Source organism: Arvicanthis niloticus, chromosome 8 (assembly GCF_011762505.2).
Source record: "Arvicanthis niloticus isolate mArvNil1 chromosome 8, mArvNil1.pat.X, whole genome shotgun sequence".
In the NCBI taxonomy this organism is placed as follows: Eukaryota; Metazoa; Chordata; class Mammalia; order Rodentia; family Muridae; genus Arvicanthis; species Arvicanthis niloticus.
In genome coordinates, this window is record NC_047665.1 from 13,188,179 (window position 1) to 13,215,508 (window position 27,330).

The 27,330-nt window shown below is 42.2% G+C and overlaps 1 pseudogene; it reads right to left on the minus strand.

The window, feature by feature from the left end:
- Positions 1-1,479: 1,479 nt before the first annotated feature.
- On the minus strand, positions 1,480-20,165 carry LOC143443417 (uncharacterized; annotated as a pseudogene).
- Between the last annotated feature and the right edge of the window lie 7,165 nt (positions 20,166-27,330).

Genomic DNA, 27,330 nt, shown 5'->3' on the forward strand with positions numbered 1-27,330 from the left:
TTACCTTGTCTTGATTTAATCGTGTTAAATGGTATGTGTAGAAAATCAACCATTACATTTAGATTTTAAAATATTGTGACATTCAGAGTTTTCAAATCAAACCAGTTATTCTTCAGATTTTCTCAGCCTGTTGACATGGTCTTCTTTTAATTTCTGAATTTTTAAATTCGCTTTGCATACTGTCTTCTGCCTTTTCCTTAATTTGGCTAAGGGTTTTCCAATCTTGTTGGTTTTCTCAGAAAAGCAGTGTTTGGTTTCATTGGTTCTTATATTGTTCTATTTGTTTCTCTTTGGTTTTCAGTTCTGATTTTGATTATTTCTTACTGTGTACTTCTCTTACATTTGCTTCTTTGTGTTCTAGAGCTTTCAGATTTGCTTTTATGTTGCTAGCAGGAGGTCTCTCTAATTCCTTTCTAAAGACACTTAGTTCATTGTGCTTTGTCTTAGCACCACTTTCATTGTGTGCGATAATTTCATGTATGTTGTGCCTTCATTTTCACTGAATTCTAGAAAGTCCTTTAAAATGCTGGTTCTTTTGCCAGAGACCATGGCCTGCGCTCCCCAGTTAGCTCCAAGGTCAGCCACCATCAGCTCCCACTCACAACTTGCCCGTTCCTCTCAGCTTAGCTCTGCCAAACCAGCTGCTGCTTTTGCCTGTGAGCTTCTTTACCAGCCCCTTTGAATTCACACACACACACACACACACACACACACACACACACACACAGCCTTATTATTTTAGAATTTGCCTACTAGCACAATTCCTGGGCACTGAATCTCCTGCCCTAATCTTATCAACTGTCAGCTAGACCCCATCAACATCTTCAAAGCCCCGCCTGAAGTTTACAGTCCATCGTTGCCGAGTACTTACAGGAATGTTGCTTTCTACTCTTTCCAGTGTATGGTACCAAAAAGCCCCTCTCTCCTTTCTCACATCCCCTTTTTCCTCCTGGGACCCAGATGCCCAACCTTTACCATTTTCTCAGCAATTGGCTGCTGCCTTCTTTATTGACCAAATCAAGGCTTCTTCATTGACCTAAGCAAGAACCAATTAGGGAAACAGGTTTTAGTATCAGTTCCACCCCATTGGTGGAGCTAAGCCAGAATGTGGGCCCCAATCCTGGAAAAGAAGGTAGCAGGGTTTTAAAATTACATACAACAGACTCCCTGGACAATCTGTGGTGACTGAGACACCCAGGCCCCTACTGAGCTCAAGCCCAGTGGACGATCCCAGGGAAGCAGAGCCCTGCCCTATTTCATGTTCCTTTTTATGTTCAGGCTCCTCTAAACGTGCACATTCTGCATGGGAGAGAAAACACACCAAAATTGTCTTTAGAGATTTGTCTTGCTATATATAAAATTATTTTTCTTTCCACCTATTTTGTAGAAAATGACAAAATGTCATTCTTAGGCTAGGGTTGTTTTTAGTTAAGGATGCAGCTGGACCTGGAGGGCAGGTCCTCTGAAAATATGACCCTTTCAGGACACCTTGTCATCTTCAGGACCCTTGGTTGAGGCAGCTTTACAGAGCTGTGCCACCTCCACAAGAATGTGTGGGTCACTTTCAGGATGTAGGAAAGGGGTGAGAAAAATGACTAAGACAACAGGACTGAAATTGACATGATTAAGCTTCTGGATCATCCAAACATCATGAAGCGGTTCCACATCAGAAAACATATATTTATGGTGCTGGAGTTTGCTGCTGAGGGAGATCTGGTGAACCACATTGAAAAAGTCAGCTGTGTACAGGAGGATCAGGCTCAGCACATCTTCACATAAGTAGTATATTTAATTAACAAAACAACGAGAACACTATTGCACAAAGGGACATCAAACTGAGTGACTTTGGCCTGGCCATCAAGTCACCTCTGGACAGATGTTCATGGGTGGTAGTGGTTTAGTGTGAGGTCTGGTCAGGCCAGATCCCCAACATATTATGTGTGGCACAGAGGGTCTCTCCAGCTGGATCTGATCATAGCCTTATATTTGAAGGTACAATTAGGTGTCGTATGCAACACAGCATGATTACCTAGAGTCTTATATATGTGCTGAGCAAGCATCTCCCGCCCTGTTAACATGCTCTATACATTTGTAGCTTAAGGACATGCAGGACAATCACCATATAGATTTCTAGATATCAGTCCTGCCTAGACAAACTCTTCTACTGTGGCATATATAATTCCAGTTACCAGAACCTTATAGACAACCCCCTGACCTCAGTGTCACCTGAGTTGCAGGGATAGGTTTCAGGTTCTACCAGACATTATACCTCCTGCCATTGACCTACATATCCTGCTAGATTTAGATTGTGGTGAACATCTCCTGCTCTGACATAAGAAAGGCAATAAAAGTTTACCAGATCAGTAGTCAATAGAATTACTTCTCAGGGGGTGATTAAGCATCTACCTTTGTTCTTAAGGTCCCAGTGAGACACTCTAACAGAATCCACTCTGGGAGTCAATGAGTGCACAGGCCTCACTCATAGAGCTTAGATTAGTGGTTACACACAGAGGTGTGCAGTTGTTCTTCCCTGCAAAGTTATACCACAAAAGTTAGTACCCAGTGAGTTTGATGTCTTCCACATCCATCTATGTCATATGGAGGTCCTCTATTCCAGCCTTCCCTGGTATATACATTTAATACCCTCTGCAAAGCCATGTGCAATTTGGGAAGAGTTGTTTACAACATTTTATGGTTGTAATGAGGACTCTTTTCCTGGTGTCTTCTTTTTCTGGTATCCAAGTCTTGACTGTATCTTTGAGGTGGGGGAAACTTGGGATGGAAGGCCTTTCTCTACCACACGTTTCTTTCTGGCTTATGCCTCTAGATTGTGTAATACTCTGCCTCTCTTCACTGGGCTGAACCCTCCTTGAATTAAATCACTTCAATTTTATCCTTCATGACACTGATGTTTTCAGTCTCTACCCTCTCACGTCTCCTCATGCAGACATCACTTAAGACCTGAGAAGTTTTGGGGTTCTGGTGTGTATTCTGGAATCTAGGCAGGGAGTGTTGTGCAGGCCAGCTGACCTTGGCAGGGTGTATATTGCTGGGAACATCTGGATCATGTCCCACAAGCCAGCGCTGTGGCTGCTTTTTGATATCAAGTCAATCTTGCTGTACGCTTGTGGTTTTAGACCTGAGTCCTGTGTGTGCTGTGGGGTAGGTGTTTGGATGTGGCCTGGTATTCTGTTAGCCTCTAAAGACCCAAAGTCCCTGGGACTGATACTGATGACTTTGCCATCTTGAATCTCACTGGATCCCAGACTCACTCTCAATGCAGGAGGTGGCTCTTCTTTTACCTCAACAGTATGTCTTTATTTGGCTGTTGGAGGTGGGTCACTTTCTTCAGGGTCAATCACTATCACATGAAGCAGGGTTGTCTTGAGCTTACATCCTTGAAACCTCTTTTGGTGCATGCTTGGCCACATTGGGGGTGAAATTTGGTTACAGGCTGACTGTCCCAGTTGTTCGGATAGTCCTGCTCTGAGGAGGTTTTACCTGGAAGCAGAAAGGAGGTTGCAGGAGACTCAGGTTTCTCTGCCATGGATCTGGATGGGCCTTTGAGGGCCCATGGCTGGCAGCAGGTGGAGGGGCTCTTTGGGTCTCCTGAATCTCTGTAAGTGAATGTATAGATACATCACTCTCTAGCCTGGCCGCTGATGCACTTTCTACCAATGTTCCTCCTGGATCTTGGTGATGCAAATTTTCCAGGATCATGGCAGCCTTGGAATAGTATTCAGCCTTGGAATCACAGATGGGTGAGGAGGATACACAACCTGGGGGAGGTTTGAGTCTGGAAGCCCAGGTAGGGTCAGATTGCTTCCGTCAGGGATCTGCATATACGACCTCCCTCTTCGTTTTACTGGAAGTTGCATGATGTCTGATGCCAGCTTCCTTTCAGTCTCTGAGTCAAGGAAGGATTGATGCTCAGCAGGGTTCCTGTGGAACAGCTTGTCTGTCCTCAGTGCAGTGTTCCTGGGCTTTAGCCCCTTCTCAGGTCTTCTGCTTGAAGTGCAAGGCAGGTCTTGACCCTGTAGATCAAGCAAGGCCATTCTTGATGCTGTTATGTATATCACAGGCTTCTATGAACTTCTTTAAGGGTACCCCCAAGGGCACAGACCCCTCATTTTACTACATTTGCAGCTTTTGGAGTTCAGGATGGAGGGCTGGCCAGGCTGGGAGTGTTGAGCATTGCTCTTGCAATAATTTTCACTGTGTGCTGGGAAATGTCTCTGAAGCTGGGTCTTCTGTCTTCATATCTAATAGTCGGTTACATGAACATACCTCATCTGAAATTAGACACAAAACTTAGATTTGTCTCTTATTTATTTAGCATTGTCATAATTCAATATAATCCAAAACAGTATGCTTTTTGCATTCATGTATATAATGGTAAGGAAAATGAATTCATTTCTTTTTGTTTTCTTATTGGATATTATATTTACATTTCAGATTTTATCCCCTTACCCCATTACCCCCACCACCCAGGAACCTCCTATCCCATCTTTCCTCCTCCTGCTTCTATGAGAATGTGCCCCCACCAACCCCTCACTCCCACCTCCCCACCCTCAAATCCCTCCCCACTCGGTGTTCAGCCTTCATGGAACCAAGGATCTCCTCTCCCACCTATGCCCAAGGAGGCCATCCTCCTCTACATATACAGATGAAGTCATGGGTCCCTCCCTATGTGCTCCTACACTAGTGGTTTAGACCTTGGGGAGCTCTGGTTGGTTGGTATTTTTGCTGTCCTTATGGAGCCACCAACACTTTCACCTCCTTCAGTCTTCTCTCTAACTTCTCCTTTGGGAACTCCTTGATCAGATCAGTGGTTAGCTGTGAGCATCTGCCTCTGAATATGTCAGACTCTGGCAGACGTCTAAGGAGACAGCTATATCAGGCTCCTGTCAGCATACTCTTTCTGACATCCACATCAGCATCTACCTTTGGTGACTGTACATGGGATGGATACCCAAGTGGAATGGTATCCAGATGGCCCCCTTTTCAGTTTCTTTCCCACACTTTGTCTCCCCTGAGTATTTTGTTACTCCAAGTAGGACCAAGGCACCCATACTTGGTCTTTCTTCTTCAAGAGCTTCATGTGGTCTGTGAGTTGAATTTTGGCTATTTCAGGCTTTTAGGCTAATATCCACTTATCAGTGAGTAAATACCATGTGTGTTCTTTTGTGATTGGGTTACCTCACTCAGGATGATATTTTCTAGTTCCATCCATTTACCTAAGAATTTCTCGAATTCACTGTTTTTATTTTTTATTTTTTTATTTTCATATTTAAACATATACAATACGTATAAACATATATATTTGTCTAGAAAACAACAATAATAATTACAGCATAAGAGGCCTTTGAGAAGGAGTAGCAGAGGACACAGGAAGCAAGGCAGGGTGAATGAGGTAAATACAGTGCTCGTATATGGATTGTCAAAGATTGAATAAGATAATAAAAATCTATTTTTTTAATATTTTATTTAAATTTCAGATGCCATCCCCTTTCCCCAGTTCCCCTCCCTAGAAAACCCCTATCCCATGACCCCTTTTCCTTTTTGCTTTTATACAATTTTTTTAAATGTTAATCAAAGGCTTTATAAGTTTGGTATTGCTCAATCAGAGGTGTAAGCCAATACCCAACCTAGATATATAAACTATCTTTGACTGGTGGAGACTCGTGAACATCTGCCTCCATGCCCCCCTCTTTTTCTCTCTCATCACCTAGCTTCTCCTCTCCTTCATCTTCTCCTCTCCTTACTCCATCTCTTCCTCTCAGTACTCCTTCCCCCTTAGCTCCTCCTACATATCACCCTTCCTGTTAAAATAAAGCTTATTTCTCACAATATAATTAGAGCATACTTATTCCTAATTGTACCAGTGAGGTACAAGATAGTCCTAATACCCAGTCCATCATTTTGTTGACTAACCAGAACCTCTGTCATCTCTCCTAACTAAAACACTTAGTTTTGAACCTGGCTTTTTTTCTTGGCTTTAGAATGAATGTCAGCTCAAAACCATCCACTCAGATCTTTTCTCTCAAAGTAAATAGCCAGGATTGGCTATGAGACTATAGGTCTTCAACCCCGTCAGAAATCCAGAATTACTGAGTTAACTGAAAGTATGGGAAGCACTAAATATAGCTTCTAAGACTTAGCCAATTTATAGAGACCGCTAAACACCCTATACTACCGAATGTTGGAACATCAAATCTTCAGCCTTCTGGCCGAAAATCATCTGACAGACCTTAGTGATGCCGAATTATTAAGGCTGATTACTCTGTCTAGGCAGATGTAATCAGTCGACTATTCTGCAGGTGTGTCCTTTTCTGGACAGTAATTTGTCTGTAGAAGGAAAGAGGCAATTCTTGCCTAGTGGTTGTCAACGCACAACTGGAGTATCTCCAAGGATGCTCAATTTCTTCTTAGAATCAACGACAGGAAGATGTCAGGAACAGACAGATCTCTAGTCAAAAGGAACATTAATATAGAAATATTTGTAATGTCAATTCTATGGACTTCTGACGTTTTGGAAACCAACTACTCATGTAAGGTAACCTGGACTGTTGTCTGTTAACTCCTCTCAGCTATTTCTAAATAAAATATGGAAAACACCCTAGCAATAAACTCAAAGCCCTGAATTTGCTATAGTCCCTTAACCCATAGGCTAACTGTCCCAAATCAGTTTAAAAAGTTAAAGAAGGACTGGGTCTAAGCCTTGTATTCTTAAATGTGTTATACAGGCACAATGCCCATGAGAGTATCAATATTCATCTCACTTTTATATCAATAAGAAGCTCATACCAATGAAAACCTTAAATTTGAAATCAAAGTAAATTTTGTATCATTTAAGACTTTATAGCTTCATCTTGATATTAATTATACAGATTTCTACCAATAGGTTATGGCTATGCAATAAGTCCTAGCTAGTCCTCACTGTTCCAACAAAACCACTACTTTTCCCTAGAAAGACAGACCAATATTAACCACCTTAGTCCCCAAGCCCAGGGAATAGGGACACTGACTCTTCTTTAACTTCTTCAAGCTGATTACAGGCGTTGAGGTATTAGAAGAGGGGTAGGGGGAAGAGTAAGTTGATAAGCCTCTGACGCTGTGTCTTCACTGTATCCAGATGGAATTCCAGGACATCGGAGGTTTGGGCAGGTCTGCTCAGTGTGCTTGATGAGTAGATACACTGATGCTGTGTATTCTGCAATATACAATTCTCAGAACAAGTTTTAGTATCAGAAAAAAAATTTTTTTTCCCTAGAGGGCTGACATTTTTTTTAAAATGTTGGTTCTAACAACTTTTCTTTTTTTTACCCTTTTTAAAATTGGTTGTAGTATTTACATTTCAAATTTTATCCCCTTATCACATTCCCCCCACCACCCAGGAGACCCTTATCCCATCCCCCCTCCTTGTGCTTCTATGAGGGTGTGATTTTCCAGTTTCTATGATGCTGTTTACATTAATGTAAACTGTCTCCTAAATTTCTAAATCCTTTCCTTTGTGTTATTAAGTTTCCTATTTTTTCTTTCTTTTTTCTCTTTTTTCTCCTTTTTTCCATCTCTTTTTTTAAAAATTGGTTATTATATTTAACTTTCAGAGTTTATCCCCTTACACCATTTCCTCCCACCACCCAGAAACCTCCTATCCCACCCCCTCCTCATGCTTCTATGAGGCAGTACCCGCACCTATCCCCCCACTACCCTCTCCCCACCCTGACATTCCCCCCTCCACTCTGTGTTCGTTTTTTATGGGACCAAGAAACTCCTCTCCCACCTATACCTGACAAGGCCATCCTCCCCTACCGCTGGAGTCATGGGTCCCTCCTTGTGTGCTCCCAGGCTGGTGGTTTAGACCCTGGGGGGCTCTGGTTGTTTGGTATTGTTGCTTTCCTCCTGGGGTCACAAACCCTTTCTGCTCCTTCAGTCTTTCTTCTCTCTAAGTTCTCCATTGGGAAACCCCTGATCATATCAGTGGTTAGCTGTGAGCATCGTCCTCTGAATGTGTTAGTCTTTGGCAGACCTCTAAGGAGACAGCTATATCATGTTTCTGACAGCATGCACTTCCAGCCATCCACATCAGTGTCTAGCTTAGGTGACTGTACATGGGATGAATACCCAGGTGGAATGGTCTCCTGATGGCTCCTCCTTCAGTTTCTGTCCCATGTTTTGTTTCCATATTTGCTCCCTTGAGCATTTTTGTTACTCGTTCTAGGTAGAACTGAGGTATCCCCTCTTGGTCTTCCTTCTTCATGAGCTTCATGTGGTCTGCAGGTTGAGTCTTCGCTATTCCAAGCTTTTGAGCTAACATCCGCTTAACAGTGAGTAAATACCATGTGTTGTTCTTTTGTGATTGGGTTAACTCACTCAGGATGATAATTTCTAGATCCATCCATTTGCCTATAAATTTCTCGAAATCATTATTTTTAATAGCTGAGTAATACTCCGTTGTGTAAATGTACTACATTTTTTTTGTATCCATTCCTCTGTTCAACGACATCTGGGTTCTTTTCAGCTTCTGGCTATTATAAATAAGGCTGCTATGAACATAGTGGAGCATATGTCCTTGTTATATGTTGGAGCATCTTCTGGGTATATGCCCAGGAGTGGTATAGCTGGGTCCTCAGGTAATGCTATGTCCAATTTTCTGAGGAACCACCAGACTGATTTCCAGACTGCTTGTACCAGCTTGCAATCCCACCAACAATGGAAGAGTGTTTCTCTTTCTCCACATCCTCACCAGCATCTACTATCACCTGGGTTTTTGATCTTAGCCATTCTGACTGGTGTGAGGTGGTATCTCAGTGTTGTTTTGATTTGCATTTTCCTGATGACTAAGGATGTTGAGCATTTCTTAAGGTGCTTCTCGGCCATTCGAGTTTCCTCAGTTGAGAATTCTTTGTTTAGCTCTGTACCCCATTTTTAATAGGGCTATTTGGTTGTCTGGAGTCTAATTTCTTGAGTTCTTTGTATATATTCGATATTAGCCCTTTATCGCATGTAGGATTGGTAAAGATCTTTTCCCAATCTGTTGGTTGCTGTTTTGTCTTATTGACAGTGTCCTTTTCCTTATAGAAGCTTTGCAATTTTATGGGGTCCTATTTGTCAATTCTTGATCTTAGAGGCATAAGCCATTGGTGTTCTCTTCAGGAACTTTTCCCCTGTGCCTAGGTATTCGAGGGTCTTCCCCACCTTCTCTTCTATTAGTTTCAGTGTATCTGGTTTTAAGTGAAGGTCCTTTATCCACTTAGATTGAGCTTTGTATAAGGGGATAAGAATGGATTGATTTGCATCCTTCTACATGCTGACCTCCAGTTGAGCCAGCATCATTTGTTGAAAATGCTGTTCTTTTTCTACTGGATAGTTTTAGCTCCTTTGCCAAAGATCAAGTGACCATTCATTTCTTAACCCTAAGAATGCATAGTCTGAACATTCTATAGTAATTGGAATGCTTAATAGTGTTTTGCCGCTTTTCTTCACATGCTCACTTTTATCAATTAGGAAACTCTAATAGAATTTCTTTAGGTATTTTAAAATATCTCATTGTCTTCACGTTGGAAATATTACCACATACAACATGTATGTGCAGATATCTTCTTGGCAGGAAGTAGTGCACATCCTTTGAGCCCATGATCAAAAATGGTATACCTGGTTTTATGGTAGTTCTATTTTTAGGTACCAACTTCCACCAAGCATCTGCAGTTTACACACCCATTAGTAGCTCCTGACAGGTCCCTTCCCTCATCTTTGGTAGAATTTCTCATTTGCATTGGTCTCAGTCAGCGCTGTAAGGTAAAATGGAATCTCAATGTCACCCTAATTTAAATTTAATCTGATGGCTAAGAACACTGAAGAATCCTTTGTTGTGAATTCTCTGTTACGCTCTGTACCTTATTATTTGTTGGGTTATTTTGTTTGACAGTGTCTATTTTCTTGAGTTTTTTACACATTCCCAACTTGAATTTATCTCAAGGCTAAGAATATTAAACAACTGGTAAAATCATTATTATACTCTTTGTGTTTTATTTTAAAAAACTATTCATTAGTCTGTTTTGATTGATTTTTGATATTGAAATAACAGTTGTTTGTACATTCTAAATGTTAAGGCCCCACATTGGAATTTACTGATAGGATGGCTTTCCATCCTCTAGGCCTGTAATGCAAGCATCTTTATCTGTACAGAGCCTTTTCATGGAATCTCATTTTCAATTTATAGGGCTCCTTTATTTGCTATTGTTGTTCTTTTTTTCCATTATTTTGTATTCACTTTACACCCTGATCATAGTCAGTTTTACCTTTCAGTTTTACCCTCAGAAATCCCTCCCACAATACTCTCTTTCATTCTGCTCTGAGGTGACACTCCGCCTTTGGTACTAACAAGCCCTAATAATCAACTGGAAGTAGGACTAAGTACATCCGGTTCCACCGAGGTCTACACAGGCAGTTTAACTGGAGAAGGGAATCCAAAGGCAGACAATGGAGTCAGAGATTGTTCCACGCACCTCCCAAGTCCCTTTTCGCCTGTGAATAAGGACACAAGAGGCAATAATCGGGTATTACTGCAAACAAGGATTTACTTCTTGTAACAGTAAAGCAGAAAGACGGAAAAAGCCGGAAGAGGCACTAGAGTGACATGTTCACTTCTGATTGACTCTTCACTCATCACCCAATATTACGCCTCGGGATTGGCCAGAGACTTTGGCGGGCTTTCTGCCTTTGCAGCTGCACAGTTAATTGTTTACTACTGGGAAGACATGAGGCCAGCACCATCTTGGAAGTGCGCATACTGACATAATCACTACGGCTCCCAACAAGAGACAGCTCCTGCTGCAATTTTACAGAACCCACATGAAGCCTGAGCTGCACAACTGCTATAAATGTGTCAGAATAATGGTTTTGATGTGTTCTTAAACTTGGTTTGCTAGAATTTTATTGAATATTTTTGCATTGATATTCATAAGTGAAATTGGTATGAAGTTCTTTTTCTTTGTTGGGTCTTTATGTGATTTATGTATTAGAGCAACTGTGGTTTCATAGAATGAATTATGTTGGGTTCCTTCTCTTTCTATTTCGTGGACCAGTTTGAGGAGTATTGGTATTAGCTCTTCTTTGAAGGTCTGGTCGAATTCTGCACTAAAAGCATCTGTCCCAGGGTTTTTTTGGTTGAGATATTTTAATGACTGCTTGTATTTTCTTAGATGTTATGGGAATGTTTAGATAGTTTACCTGATCTTGATTTAACTTTGTTATGTGATAACTGTCACACATACCAAAATTCATCTATTTCATCTAGATTTTTCAGGTTGGTTGAGTACAAGGTTGAGTAGTGAGATCTGATGAGTTTTTTAAGTTTCTCCCATTTCTGTTGTTTTGTATCTCTTTTCATTTCTAATTTTGTAAATTTGGATATGGCTCAGCCAACCTGACTGAAATTGACATAATAAGCTTCTGGGCCATCCAAATATAATGAAGCTGTTTCATACCATCAAAAGTACAAAACATATCTTTATGGTGCTAGAATGTGCTGCTGAGGGAGATCTGGTGAGCCACATTGAGAAGTCTGGCTGTCTACAGGAGGATCAGGCTCAGCACTTCCTAACACAGACAGTGGGTGCAGTTGTCTATGCAACGAGAACAGCATTCTACACAGCAACATCAATCTGTGTGAATTTGGCCTGGCCATCAAGTCACCTCTGGAGAGAAGTTCAAGGGTGATACTGGTATAGTGTGTGAAGTGGTGAGGCTGGATTCCCAACATATGTGTGGCAGGGATGGGCTCTCCAGGAGGATCTGATCATAACACTGTATTGGCAAGTGCAGTTTGATGTGGTATACAACATGGCCTATTAACCTAGAGTCCTATATATTTAGTGAACATGGACGTCACTCACTGTTAACAATGTATAGACATGGTTAGGTGAACAATATTTAGGACACTTACAATATAGATTTCTAGATATCAGTCCTGCCTAGACAGCATCTCTTCTACTGTGGCATATACAATGCCAGGTACCAGAAACAGCTAGACAACCTTCTGACCCTAGTGTATACAGGGATAGGTATCAGGTCCTGCTGGACATTCCACCTCCTGTCATTTACCCACATATTCTGCTAGATTTAGATCTTGTTGGACACCTCCTACCCTGATATAAGAAAGCAAGTAAAATCAGCTTATGTATCAATAGAATTTCTTCCCAAGGGGAGACCTATCCTCTACCCTTCTTGCTAAGGCCCCACTGACAAACTCTGAAAGGATCCACTCTGGGAAGCAATGAGTGCACAGGGCTCACTTACAGAGCATAGGTTATGGGTTACCTGCAGAAGTTCAGGTGTTTCTCCCTGCAAAGTTGTACCAGAAATGTTATTATTCAGTGATGCTGATGTCTTCCACATACTTACATTGAGGGAGGTTTCCTCCCCTGGTCTTCTCTGGACTATGTATTCTAGCCCATCTCAAGGTCAAGTTCAACTAGGAAGTTGTTGCAAACATAACTTGTTTGTAGTGAGGACTCTCTTCCTGGTTTGCAGATGGGCCTCTTGTAGTGGTATACCCACCCACCAAGGAAACAAAGAGTGTGTGTGCACTCACACGCACAACATACATGCCATAAGAATACACACATACACTGTACATAGGTGATAGAGCACATAGAAATCTTCTGTTTCTATGTTCAAGGGTATCTATGCTCTTAGTAACTTAAGTAAGTCCAAAAGCATATATCAGTGGAGTGACTGGAGTTTCAGTGTGAAGTGGGATGGAAAAAGATAGCACATGTCATTTAACAGAAGAATCTATAAGAAAATGAACAGAGAGGAAAGCTCTGAGAATTGAGCAAAGTAGCTGCTTAGTCGTTCAATGTGGAGAAAAAAAAAGGAATTCCATATATAAAAAAAAATCTTAGTTATCTTTATTTGAACAGGGTATGTTATGTCAGTTTTTATTTTCCCAAGCATTGTGTTTTGTTTTGTTTGTAAGTATTTCTCACAATATATTTTGTCTATATTGTTTCCTTCCTCCAGCTTTCCCTAAATCTTCCCACTACACACATGACTTCATAGTTTTATCTTAAGGAAAACAAAAAATTAAAACCCACAAAATTATAGTGGTCTAATTGTTATAATTTTAAAACATGATGTGCATTCAGAAAAAAATGTAATATAAGTAGAAAAGCCTTCAAGGTAAAGTTTTACAAAATTATGAAAAGATACATACAATATTCCTAAACTTAAAATAGTAACATCATCTTCATAGTTTAAAAGAATCATTTTAATAATGGTAATGGCTATAGTAATTGATATATTATAATTTAATTAAAATGAGAATTTAATGTACTTGTTTAAGATTAAATAAAATGACAAATTTTAAGGATTTTCACCTGAATTTCAAAAGATATACAAAAATAATGGGGCAAAATAAAATTATTTTGAGGGATGAACTGAAGTCCTTCCATACAATATTTGGACCTATGGGACTGAGGAGGTGGCTTTGACAAGGCCAGAGTTCAAATCTCAGCACTCACATGTTGGCTCCCAGCCATGTGTAACTCAATTTCTAGGGGAAAAATACTTTTAATAGAATAGTTTCCTGCCAAGATATACAACCAATAAAGGGATCACATCCAAATTATATGTTCCTATAAATCATAGAAAAGAAAGTCTGTTACGAGTGGGAGAATGTCTCGGCTGCATGAAATCAAACAGAAATAAACAGACACCAAACACACTAAAGTCCCTGACCCTTTGGTTAATACTACAGTTACTGAAGTGATTGAGCATAGGAAAAAAGGCCTCAAAATGACACAGAATAAACCAACAGACGTGCCATTGGAATCTCTGTCCACCTGAGCTGGAGCCCAAGAAATGTACAAGCTATTAATAGCATCACACATGCAGGATGCGGTTCAAGGGCAGTCACAGCAATTAAGCACTGGAATGTGAGCCTCAGTCAACTTTGGAATGAATAGGGGAATAAGGGTCCATTAAAATAGTGTGAAACTACTTAATACAAATGACTCAGATGTGGCTCTACTGAGCAAGGCTGCATCATCCTATGCTACAGTGTTTAAATGGGAGATGCCAGACAGAGAGGAGATGCAGTATGAGCAAGCCAGGCTGCTGAGATGAGCAGGACAAGCTCAGGGTATAAAGATGCTACTTAAATGTGAGGAGGAGGTTCCTAAGCAAGGTGGCTTTCTTTGCAGGAGGGAGAGTGGATGACAGAGCAGCACATGGGATTTAATGGGTTAACAGAACCATGTGTTGTTACTCTGGGTGTTTATACATTTGTTTAATACTAATGAGTTGGCATAACATATACATTTTGTGGTATAAACTTCATTTTACACTATAAAGAAATATATGAAGAAAATGCAAAAAGTAATGTAGCTGAGATCTGCTGAAGCAGTGGGAGATGAAGAATGTGTTGTTTCATTTGGGGCTTGGCAGGGGGTGCATAACTGAGAGGATATTATGGGAGGAAAGAGGGGAGGTTGAACATTGACAGACAATGGATGCTGGGAGACTTTGATCTCTACCATAAAGGAGGATCATAAAGTAGGAACGTAGGTTTCCAAATTATCCACAAAGAAACCTTCCTCCAGGAACCAATCTACAAGCTGACAGACATTGTGCAAAAGCGGAGTGACACTGGTGCTGCATCACGTGGGCTGCATGTCCACATATCTGCAAGGTGATGGCATGGGCAGTATGGTTCCAGTTATCCAGGGAGGGCACAGAGTGAACTCAATGGGATGTCTGAGTTTCTCTGCAGGCTTTGCTCTGTTACTGTGCAGGCCTGTGTGACAAGGCCCTCAGTAACCACCCATGGCCACACACTGCCGGTTCTATTCTGGACCCTGCTCTAGTCAGAGGGGATGGCAGGCTGTGGACACTCACTTCCCTATCACCCAGGCTGAGATAATGATGATAGGGGCTCAGCCCACATCAAGGTGAGTAGGGGCTCCTGGGATAGGTCATCTCTATGTCTGTTCTAGAAATGCAGGTAGAGATTCTCCTACATTGGACCTGGGAATGACAGTTTATGATTATTGTCTCTGCACAACGTTCTGTACAGTGACAAACCATCAAGGTGAGACAGTGAAAGGAAGACATTGGGACACACATATATGTAAGGTCTTTCTATGGCTGAAAAACATGTAGCGTTTTGTTTTCCTGTCATGGCAGAAAGATTAACACTAACTGAACATTGCTTAGTGACCGTGCCTTACCACATGCAATGTCTCTCCATAAATCACAATGAGGCAGAAGCAATGCTGACCTTCCCCTGCTCCATCACTGTAGGATAGAAACCACTGTGCTGAAAGGCAGGAGCATGAACCCGGAAGCAGCTCCTATCTGGGAAGGAGCCATGAGCAGGGAAGGAAGAGCTCCAGGAAGGAAAAGAGTTTCTTTGTAGGAAAATAAACAAGTTTATTACCAGGAGGCATGGGGAAACATGTCTGGGCAGATGGGACATGTTCTAGAAAGTCCTGCTGTGGGAATGCAAGGATGTTCTGAGCTCCTTGACCTATTCTGGTCATTTCTACCTGGGATCAGAAGGTCGCTGGGCAACAGCTGAAGACCAGAAGTAGTCATTTCCCAAGTGCTTGACAGGATGGTTCTCTTCCGGACTCAGAAAGCAGACACATCACATTCCTTTCAGTTTATTTTGTGTATTTTCATTGTATTTATGGTCAAAACCTGGCTGCTGTTTGTTGCCAATTTCTCTGTTTCAGGATGAATGCTTGTGCCCCTCAGGGCTCCTATGTTGACAGTGGGTCATTCCAACTTTTGGTCTAATTTTACCTGCACCACAGGCTCTCGGGTCTACAAGACCTGGCTCCTGCTTGTCCACGATTCCCCTGTACCCACATGGAAGTTCTTTCCCCTTGGGGATGGGGAGCTGGTTATTCGTCTTGGGGTTGCCATGGCCACAGCTCATTCTGGTTTTACCTCTGCTATGATTTGTGTTATGCAGACTCTCAGAAGACTGGGATGAGTCACCCTGCTGGAATGTCAGTGATTCCTCTTTACACCCTTCTATTTTTGATGGGTCTTCTTTTGTGTCCTCCAAAATCTGGAATAAAACATTGGCAAGGGATTGCAGGTCAGCTAACATATTATTTATTATGAGGTTTTTTGCTACGAATTCCTGTGTCTGGTTATTACTTGCCGGAGGGTGAACATTTTTAAGCTTATCTCTTGTCTCACTGTGTGTCGTGCTGCGGTTTCTATCTCTGAAATCATTCTTTGGAATGTTCTTCCAAGAACTCTTAGAAGTACTCTCCCCTTTTCCTGTTATGCAAGTCTTTGTTGTATCCTTGAGCTGTGTGGAGCTCAGGATAGAAGGCTTTACTCTCCCAAGCCTTTCTCCCTGGCTTGTGGGAGCTGGGGTACATGGTTGCAGGATGCCTTTTCCAGTGCCTCGGATAGTCCTGGTCTGCTGGGGATTTTCGACCTGGAAATAAAAAGCAGGTCGCTGTACATTAAGCTATCTCTGAAATGGGTCTGGATGGGCCTTTGAGGCTCCATGGCTAGCAGCAGGTGGAGGGGTTGTTTTGGTTTTTGGAACCTCTGGAATCCAATCCATAAGCACAGCAGCTTTCTTCCTATCAGCTGGTGCACTTTCTAACAATGTCCCTCCTGGGTCTTTGTGATGCAAATTTCCCAGGACTGGGGCAGTCTTATTATAGAGTGAGGAAGGATACACAGCCTGGGGGAGGTTTGAGTAAGGAACGCCAGGTGGCATGACATCCCTTGCCTCAAGCATGGGCGAATATGATCTCCTTCTGTCTCTTCCTGGAGGCTCTATGATGTCTGATGCCAGCTTTCTTTCAGTCTCTGAGTCAAGCAGTGAATGATGCCCAACAGGGCTTATATCAGACTGTTGGTCTGTCAGTGCAGTGTTCCTGGGTTTCAGCCCATTCCCAGAAGATCTGCATAAAATGCAAGCCATCTTTTTGCCCCAATACAAAGGCCCTCCTTGATGATATTATGTATATCTGTTCTGTTCTTCTATAAGGGCAGCCCTGTGGGCACAGGCCCCATCATTTTGCTACAGTTGCAGCTTTCCAGGTTGGGCATGGAGGACTGGGCAGGCTGGGAGAGTTGAGGCCTGCTCTTGGAATAATGATCAAGGCTTTTGTCAGTTTCCTGGATGGGAGGAATCTGATGGAGGTTCCCTGTGGTTCTCCCACATTAGTTTCCTGTGGCTCCTTATGGTGCTGGAGCATCTGACAGTGCTGAGGAAGGATGGAGGCAGGCCTGATAGCCTTAGTATCCAGGCTGACCCTGGGCAAGTTCCCAGTGTGCTTGCTACTGTAAAATTGGTGTTATTGGTCCTGAGAACCTTTGGTAGTTTCGAATACAGTCCCTGTTTCCAGCGTAGGCTTTCAATTGGTGGGAAGCCTGTATTCTTTTCTCAGTGGTAGGACAGGTCACTGCAGAGTTCCTGCATTTCATACAAGGAGCTATTTGCTTTGGGGTAGAGCTTGGGAGGATTTTCTTTTCTTGGACTGGTTTCACACTGACCAAGTTTGGTTTCACAAGTTAGTGAGGTAATGGCTGATACCTGGAATGCTGTGGAGGTCCTTTAGCCTAGGATGGAGCTTGGGCAGGACCACCAGGTACCAATAAACCTCAAAGATTTATGTTTTCCCAAGGACGGACTTCTGAGGGCATGATTCAGAGATAATAGAGGATATGCCCCAGAAAAGTCGACTAAATTTGTGCAATAAAGTACTCCAGGACCTTGAGGTGAGACAACAGTTGAGAAAGAGGATGGTGATCCAATTTCTGACTAGGGTTCCAAAAGGGTTGTTGTGTGGAGTCCTCGAAAAGTTGCTTGGTGACACTGCAAAAGACAGGAGGCAGAAGCATCAGTCTCAAACAGAGGATCCTGAGTCCCCTAGGTCTGTGTAAATGTGGCACTTGTGCTCTTAGAGTCCCTCCATTGCCTCCATATCACATGTCCCTTAGTGTCACATCCAACAGGGCTGTCTTCAAATCCCACACTGCATATCGTCTTCAGTATGAAGATCCCCAGACCCTGAACTCACATTCTGGTATGCAAAATTCCATAAGACAAAGATTTCTTACTTTTTCTTAGGTTGTGATGGAGTCTTGGTCTCTTCCATAGTGTTTCCTCCATCTCTATAACCTGGAGAGAGTTATGTAGGATCAGACAAGGAATGAGAACACACAGGGCTGAGGCATCTCTCTTATGACTATCCATGCTAGGACTCTAATGCTCAACCACCATATCCAAGGACAGATCACTGAGAGTGAGCAAGGGGTATGGAGGGACCTCATGTCTCCATTTACACTTTCCTTGCTCCTCCCTCAACCTGTGCAGTTCCACTAACAACATTATAATGTCCACAGGGTCAGTTATCTGAAAGAGAAATGAGCTGGGAGAATTGAAGCTACCTGCTGTCAGGAGGACCTGAAAGTCCCCCATACCTGGGCACTGCATCACTCTAGTGCCTTGAACCACACTCTCATGTGTAGCGCCCAGCCCAGCCAACCACAGTTCCTTTCTATCACAAAACTTGGAAATTCTATAATTCTAATTTCCTTCCCAGAAGCCTCCTCTTCTTTCCTGCATACCATGTATGCTTCACTAAAGGTCAGGCCAGAGGAAATTTCTCTCCACGGGAAAGCAGAACCCTACCTTCTCCAGCAGCAGTTTTCTTCCTGGTCTTCTTCTGCTCCCTCTTCACATCCTGCCAGTTAGAAACAATACAACTGAGCTGATGACCCTTCTTCCTCTCTCTGATAGACAAAATTTTTGCTCTATGTTGTCATGGAGAACATTAAACCTGCATTTTCCAGTATTCTCTCATCCATCCTTGACTCATTCACACTGTGCATAAACACATTTCTTGTCACCTTGTTTTCAGAACAGAAGAAGGCACTGTCTATGCCCCAGTTACCTTGGATGTCCCCAGTCAGTGTTCCTCAGACAGGATCCTACCCAAGGCTGATCTCTCCAGCTGCCTCTGGGCTGTAAGGTGGTATCTGCTTCCTCAGATTAGAGGAGACTCAAGCCCTTATCTGAGGCCTTGGTCTCATCACCTGCTTCATATCAGCTTAGCACAAACAAAACAAGGGCCTGAACAGAGGACACATGACCTTTCTCTGAGCTTCTCCTATGTCCCCCACATCTCAGAAGTGTAGTCTGTTTATGGAGGCACAGTAGTCCTTAGTGGGCTCTCTTCCTCCTTGTACAGATGCTCTGAGAGGTTCAGGCAGACACCTCAGGGCCACTCTCACCTCTGCCCTGCCCTTCAGCCCCTACAGATTCTTTGTGGAGATTTCCCCTCTCCTGTCTAGGTAGACTTCAGTTACACTGTAGGTTCTTCTTTCTTCCACCCTTCTCCACCCTTTTACTTCCACCCACTCTATCACCTAACACTTGAAAGGAGAGAAAAAAAGGACTTAGGGGAAAAAAGGAGATGTTATTGTTAGACTGGTTTCTGTAATTACAAGAAGCTAGGGGGTCTGAGGGGCTTGACTTCTTTGGGGAAGTTTTATCTTCACTGTTCACATATCAGTTTTCTTTTTCTTCTTCCTTCTGTTCACACAACTACTGAAGAAACCACAAACACCATCAAGAGATAACAAATGACAACAAAGTATAAAGCACCATGACTCCTAAGGACCTAGTATTTGCATATTCTCTGAAAAGTCTGAAGAATTCCAAAAGTCTCAGGAACAGAGAAAATATCAGCTGTTGGCAAAATCATGCCCTGGCTTGAACATGAGGCAAGTCACACTCATCTGCTGTGGACAATTGGAAGCAGCCTCACATATCATACCTGAGATTAAAGTAAAAAAATATATTCTTATGTTAAGGTTTTTAAAAGAAATACAAAAACTGTCACTAAACCTGTTTTTCTAGGAAATGTGAGAGTAAGAGTCATGAACAACAGACTGCTGCTCCATTGTGTGTGAACCAAGGCTCTCCTCACCTTTAGGATGTCCCTTTCACTCTCAGGTGGTGGTGACACTGGGCACTTCTTCAGGAAGGGGAGTAGTAGGAAAAAGAGCCCCACTCCACACATAATTGCAATGCTCATGTCCGTTGCTATGTCCATGGAGCTGGGGCTCATCCATGAGTCACTAATGCTGTTCATCAGAGCGAGAAAATTCTCCATCTTCTGAATTGTAGTGCAGCTCTCAGGCTACGGAATCCTGGAGTGCAGTGTGAGATGTGTCAGGAGGGCTCAGGCCACATCACATATGCTGAATCACATACTGTTAGGGATGGACCAGCCTTTGCCCTACCCCTACCCCATCCTTGAAGAAAAGTGTGTACCTGCCTTAAAAATCTTTGTATCACCTGGGAAGAATCACCTATAGAAGATGATTAGAAAGGAAGGAGGAGGAATTGCACAAGGCTCAGCATGACTAATACCCCAGTGCTGTCTGGACAAGATGTCCTGTTCAAGCTTCCAGACCTAGAAGATAATGCCTGCTCTACTGTTTCCCACTGTGGATTTCAAAGAAGAGAAACAGTCCCTTGTCTTAAGATATTTATTGTCAAGGCAGAAAGTAGATTAAAACTATACCCTAGTATTTTTAGGGTGGGCCTGAGGTTAAATACCTTTTGCAAGGAGGAGGGTCTGGGAAGAAATGTTTAATTGGCTATGCCCCCGTGGCTTTTAGGTACCTCATTAATATGGAGATCTGCCTTGAGGCTCCATGGCCAGTAGTCATGCCCTCTACCTGAGGAGGGGCTATGTGACTGAAAGACACAAATCTATGGAGGGCTGTATCCTTGTTTCAGGAGCCTGGTGTCTAGGAGTGTGGCAAACGCCTACTGTCCCTTGCATGGAATCCTATGGGGTCACCTGCTAGGTCACTGGGGTTTCCAGCTTAGCTCAACCAGAAATCAGGCTGCCTTTCACAGTCCTACAAGCTGCCAGGGAATCTAGGCACCTAATTTCTCTGGGTCATGCACCTAAAGCTAAGCTAGAGTTCACTGAGTATCTGCTTGCGGTAGAAGATGAGTTTCTGAAGCCTTGTCTTGATTTAACACTGACCCAAGTGAAGACACAGGAAATGTCAAGTAGCTTATGCTGTCCTGAACAAAGGGACATTGATTTGCTTTGCTAAAGGGTAATGGGAGACTTGAGGGACTGCAAAGGTATGGTTAGGGAGGACCTGGCTGGTCTGTTGTGTGCTTGGTTTTCAATCCGACTCTCTGTCACTGGGTATTTATGAAGCAGTGGCTCACACTGAATGAAGTGGCTGAATCACCACCCCATCACTGTGGCATGAAGGATGTGCTGTCCCCAGCCAGGCACTCTGTCACATCACATTCTGGAACCCTGAATACCTGGTGAGTCCCATGTGGCCCCACATGGTATACAGGGCTAGAAAACACAGAATTTGCATTTCTGTCTCAGGTGAGGAAGAGGTTCCTGGACCCGGCACACTCTTGCACGGCTTCTCTGTGCCTTGGTGTTGGGGGCCAGTGTGGTCACCACCAGCCTCTGGGTAGCAGACTCTTCCCATCCACAGTTCCACTGCAGCCCACAGACATCCCTCTCAAGATGGAGGAAACACTATGGATCTTATCAGAGACATGCAGGAGCTTGTTCTTGAGGAATGAACAAGTTTGGTCAGGGAACTGTGTCTCATATCTGTGCCAGGTTTTTGTCCCTAGTCATGATGTCTTCTGGGGCACCAGACTGTGTTTAGGAGTCCAGTTGTCAGCTCCAGGGACTCACCAGTCTTCCTCTTGGGTCTCATCTCTGTGACTCTCTTTAATGTGTTCAGCATTGAAACTCTCTTCCCTCTGTCTCAGCTGGAGAAGCTTAAGGGAGGTAGGATGTGAGAGGACAGAGGCTCCACTGTTCTGAATCCAGAGTTTCTATTTTTTTTCTCAGAAAAACACATGAAATGGTTTATGCTAGTCAGAATTCACCATCACAATATTCTATTTTTTCTCCTGATTTTGTTTATTTTAATCTGACTTATATACTTGTATCAATTATTTTTAAACTAAAATAGGATGTTTTAACTTTTGTTTTAATTTTATGTACCTATTGGGATACTCATACATAACTATTAAATACTAAATGGAAAACAAAAACTTAATGGATATCCTTTTTCCCCCTCCTCATGTGTGTCATTGTGACTCCTCATGTCCTCTTCATTGTGACTGAACCATTCTGAAACTTGTTGATCATAGGAAGCCAGGGAGCAAACAAGAGTGCTTCTCTCTAGATGAAAATGACTGGGGACTGGCCATGGACTGTTATACTCTCTCTCTCTCTCTCTCTCTCTCTCTCTCTCTCTCTCTCTCTCTGTGTGTGTGTGTGTGTTCATGTGTGTGTATGTACACATACACTTTTATTTCTCTGTCTGAATGCTGGGACAGGTATGTTTGTATATGGTGTCTGAAACAGACACAAAGTTTAGTGAGCCCTCATCCTCTGTGATGGGACAGTTGTCAGTATTATAGTGTGATGCCATATGCTTGTTCATGCTTCATTCTGTGCATGGACCCTTCATGCTTACAGAGTACAGACGGAATCTAAATGGCACTAACATTATAGAAGATTCCGTGACCCTTTCCTTATGACTGTGTAGTTCACAGTCCTTGCATTAGGTAGAAGCCTAGCTCCTTGATGAATTGACAAACAGGAAGTGAACACAGGGCATAAGAATAGACTCATATTTGTGCCGCTCATGACCCTGAAACAGGATCAGGAGACGATGGTGATGGTTGACTGTTGATCAAGACTGTGGTTGTTGGTGGTAGTGGATCACTCCACTCAAAACTCAAGATGCAATGTTGGTAGTAGTTCATGAAGCAGGGCCTATAGGAGAGTAGGTCTCTTTAGCTGATGAGCCTGGGCAGCTCAGTTCTCTCCATGGTCTTCCTGGCCAGGAGAGTATGTGAAGCATGTGGCCACCACTAGTAAACTATTCAGCTTTGGAGGTGTTTCTACTCCCACACATATTTTTGAATCTTGTTATTTATTGGCCCTGACTGAATCCATGGTAATCTGGCTTTCAGGAGAAGCATGTTCCTTACCTGGGATAGGACATGTCCTACCCCTGCTTCTCTCCATTTCCCTCTCCATCACACCTATCTGACATGTAGATAAGAGGATATTTTTTATTTGACCAGACCACACATCCAACACATTCAAAAAGTTGGACAAGGTAACTCATGAGACCTAAATCTGAGGTGCCTTGTTAGATCTCTAGGACTCCAGGTGCCTCCTCCACCTCATCTTGAGACTCATTCATTTGAAAGTTCTGGAAATTTTCCACAGGCCCCACATTCTCTTGTTTCTTGTCAGGTATAATTCCAGGAGCACCTTCTTTTGCCTTGCAGACATGTTTGATCAATTCCTAAACTCAAGGGATGCCTCTGTGGCAGGATTTGATTGCCATATTTTACCTTAGTCCCAACACCTGCTATGGGTTCCAAATTATGTTTACCAAGAGATACTCCAATTAGAAGAACTGAGAGTAACTCTCCTTTGCTTCCCAATTTGTCCTCAGTATACAACAGATATCAGTCATTGGCCAGAATGTTGAACTTTTGATTTTAATAACTTAACTGACTTAATTTCATAAGACAGAATGCAATATGGCCTGAGGTCGCACATATAACCCCTCTATGCCTTCTGCTACACCTACCTCCGTGTCTCTTTTTCTATCTTCACTCCTGTCCACCCAGTTCCCTAACACTCTTGGGTACAAATCTGGCCGACACAACCTCTCTACCACACAGTTCTAAACATCTCTGGGAAGCTCCTTGTCTGCAACTGTGAGAAGTAGAGCTGTTCAGAGGATATGTGTAGTAGGCCCTGCTGCATCTTAATGCCGGGTTCTTCTGCCTGCTATCTCTAGGCACATTGTCCTCTGACATAAACTTTCTTTCCCCCTCAAACCCCTTCGTTCCACACATGATTGCTTTTCTTTCTGCCCAATCTAATAATTTTACTAAGGTTAAGTTTCTCTTTCACAATAAAAATGAAAAAACTAAAATTGCAGCAAACAATAATGCTCAAAATCTTAGTGTATTAATATATGCCTTATATATGAATAAATATATAAGCCATATGTTTATATATGAATATAATTTGATTTTTACATCTTAAACTACCAAATGGACTTTAAATTTATTTGTTAATGGTCTATCTTGTAGCATGGTATTAAGAAATAAAAATGTATAATAATGAAAAACAGAAATTATTTAAATATAGAAAGATTTATATATAAAGATCAAGTTTCTGCAAGTTATGAAAGTCTAAATTGTTTTAATAAAAAAGGAAAAGAAAATAGAAAGCATTTGTAGGTTATGAAGGGCTGAGTAATTAAAGGTGCATAAAAGATAAAACTTAGAGATAATGTATTTTGTATTGAAAGGTCTTAAGGTAGATGATCAGCAGTTATAAAACTGGCTAAAATATAAATCACATCAAAGTTTATTTAAAAGAATCTAACTATTAAAACATCGAATAGTAGTTAAAATAACCACACTGGTGTAAGTGATCTTCTGGGTGTTTAGCAACCTTCTTGAATGCTATTCTCATACAGGCAGAGAGGCCTAAAAAGGAGAAATTTTCCACTTCCTTGACTCCAAGGTCAATGATGTTCCAGAGGACTGTGAGTTATCTTGTTTTGCAACTGTGTGAAGTCAACTGTTCTCCTGGTTGGGAAGGGCATGAGACCCCACTCAATGAATTCTAACCAGAGTCCAGTTTACCAAGAGGAGGGTCAACAAGCCACAGCCAGGCTGAGCAGTCTGGCTTATCCTCATACACAAGGACAACTGGTCATAAAGGGTTCAAGGAGTCAGAGGACTCTCAAAACCCAGTGGCCCGAGGACTGCATCATCAATTGGCTGTAACAGGACAAAAACACAAACTGCTATCCTAAGACATTATAGTAAGGCATATACAATGTAGACAATTATTTCATATTAATGATTCTCTTATGCACACATACACACACACACACACACACACAGAGAGAGAGAGAGAGAGAGAGAGAGAGAGGAGAGAGAGAGAGAGAGAGAGAGAGAGAGAGAGCTGTACAGCTGTGATATAAGGCCTTGGCTTTCATCAGCAACTACCTACAACATCTATTCACAGCTAAAAACCAAACCAAAACCAAACCACCACCACCACTGCCACCACCACCACCACCATCAACAACAACAAAACAGGCCTGGCTTCTTTAATGCTGAGGCCAAATCTGAAACTACAACTACAGAACACCAGCTCTTTCTCACAGCTGTAATAGCTCCTTCTGTGTGTTAACTACCCTGTTCCCTGATTAAGGAAGACTGCTAGGGACTCTGTCATCAAACTCTAGGTTGGGAAAATTAGTAAGCAAACTCAAGCAGTTTCCTTAGAACATTACTACACAATCCTATAAAAATGTCTCGATCAGATTCTCTTCTGCTTTAAACTGTTGATAAGATTCAACTTCCTTTACCTTTTACTTTTTAAATTCAGTATATTCTGTCTATTGTAGGTACTTTTCACTTTAATGTAAAATTTAGGATCAGCTTGCCAAATTCCCACTCTCCAGCACATCTGCAGGGATTGTGAGGGGTCAGCACTGAACTTTAGGGGACTTGAGGAGGATCACTGTCTTCATAATTCCCAGCATCCACTTAGCTACAGCTTCTCTTCCTCTCTGCAATGCTTCATTTCCAAATCTTTACTTCTTTTGTGAATGAAACTGTATAATTAGTTTTTTCATATTTTTGGGTTTCTAAAAATATAATTTTTCTAGAAATACCATTTGCTGTAAGCTTAGACTATTGGGTCTTAGTGTGTTCTGTTCTGATTGACAGTCTCACTGTTTTCTACAGAGTCACATCCTCAGGACTGTTAGCCCTATGAACATTCCAGGCTGGATGATTTCCTGCCTCCATCCCTCTCCCTTCCCTATGCTCTTCTTTCTCCTTCTCCTCCCTTTTTCTTCTCTTCCTCCGTCCATTCTCTTTTCATTTGGAGACCAGATATTTATGAAATTTACCATGTACATTGTGTGTTTGTGTATGTGTGTGTATGTGTGTGTGTGTGTGTGTGTGTGTGTGTGTGTGTGGTTTGTCTGCATGCCTGTATATATATATATGTAGTAATCAGAGGTCAACCTTGGGTGTCACTCTTCAGCTACCAGCCATTTTTACTTTGTAATTAAAATTCACTTTCATTTTTGTGTGTGCATGTGTGTATGTGTGCGTGTGCCTGTGTGTGTTTCTGTTTCTATGAAGGTCAGAAGACAACTTGTCATTTCTGTCATTCTACCACGTGGGTTCTGGGAATTGAATTCAGATCATCAGACTGGGAGGCAAGTAACTTTGCTTACAGAAATAGCTTACTGGCCAAACCTTAATTATTATTTTGTGACAAGGCCTCACTATATAGCTTTACCTGGCCTGGACTTTCTATGTAGAACAGACTGGCCTAAACAGAATTTGGCCTGCCTTTACCTTCTGAATGTGGGGAGTACAGGAGTGTACTACCCTGCCTGGCATTTACTGTATAAAATCAATGGTAAATTCCTCAAAATGTAGAAGAAACTGTGCCAATTCCCTTCTTTTTCATTTTGGCAGTGTCAGGAATAGAATCTAGGACAGCCTTCTGCCCCACAGCTCCTACAGTTACTTCAGTGTACAACAGCTGATGGCGTCCTTCCTAACCCACTCTTTGAAAGTAACATCACAGAAAAAAACAGATAAGATAAAGAATGGAAACGACACACCCGTATCTGTTGTGAACACAACTCAATGAAGTATTAGAGCATTGTCCAATTGTGGTTGGGGCAAACCTACAATGCCAGGACTCCCAAGGTAGATGCAGTGGTATCAAGAGTTCAATATTAGCTTGAGCTCCATACCAAGGTCCATCTCAGTCCAGAAACAGCAAGACAAGGACTCTTAAAAGTAAGAATTTTAAAAGTAACCAATAAAGTATATCAATTCCCAATATGAAAAGAAATTATACACCTGTTACTGTAGGTTTGCAGGACAATGTGTAAATAGCCAGGCTTCCCTGGTCCTCTCCTGCCTTTGCCATAGCTCAAGCCTCCCAGCAACCCTATAGAGCCTCGGTGTCATAGGAAAAGGATGTGAAAGCAAAGAGTAATAGGTAAAGAGAATATTGTCCTACTGGAGCCCTTGATGACACTGTGTATCTTAAGGCAGAGGAGTGATGGGACTAACCTACAAAACAACACACGGACTATTAGGAAAACTCCCCAAATAAATGTTGTGTACTTATTCTAATAGAAAACAAGGATCCCATTCTTGGAAATAACTACTATATGATTATAAACATA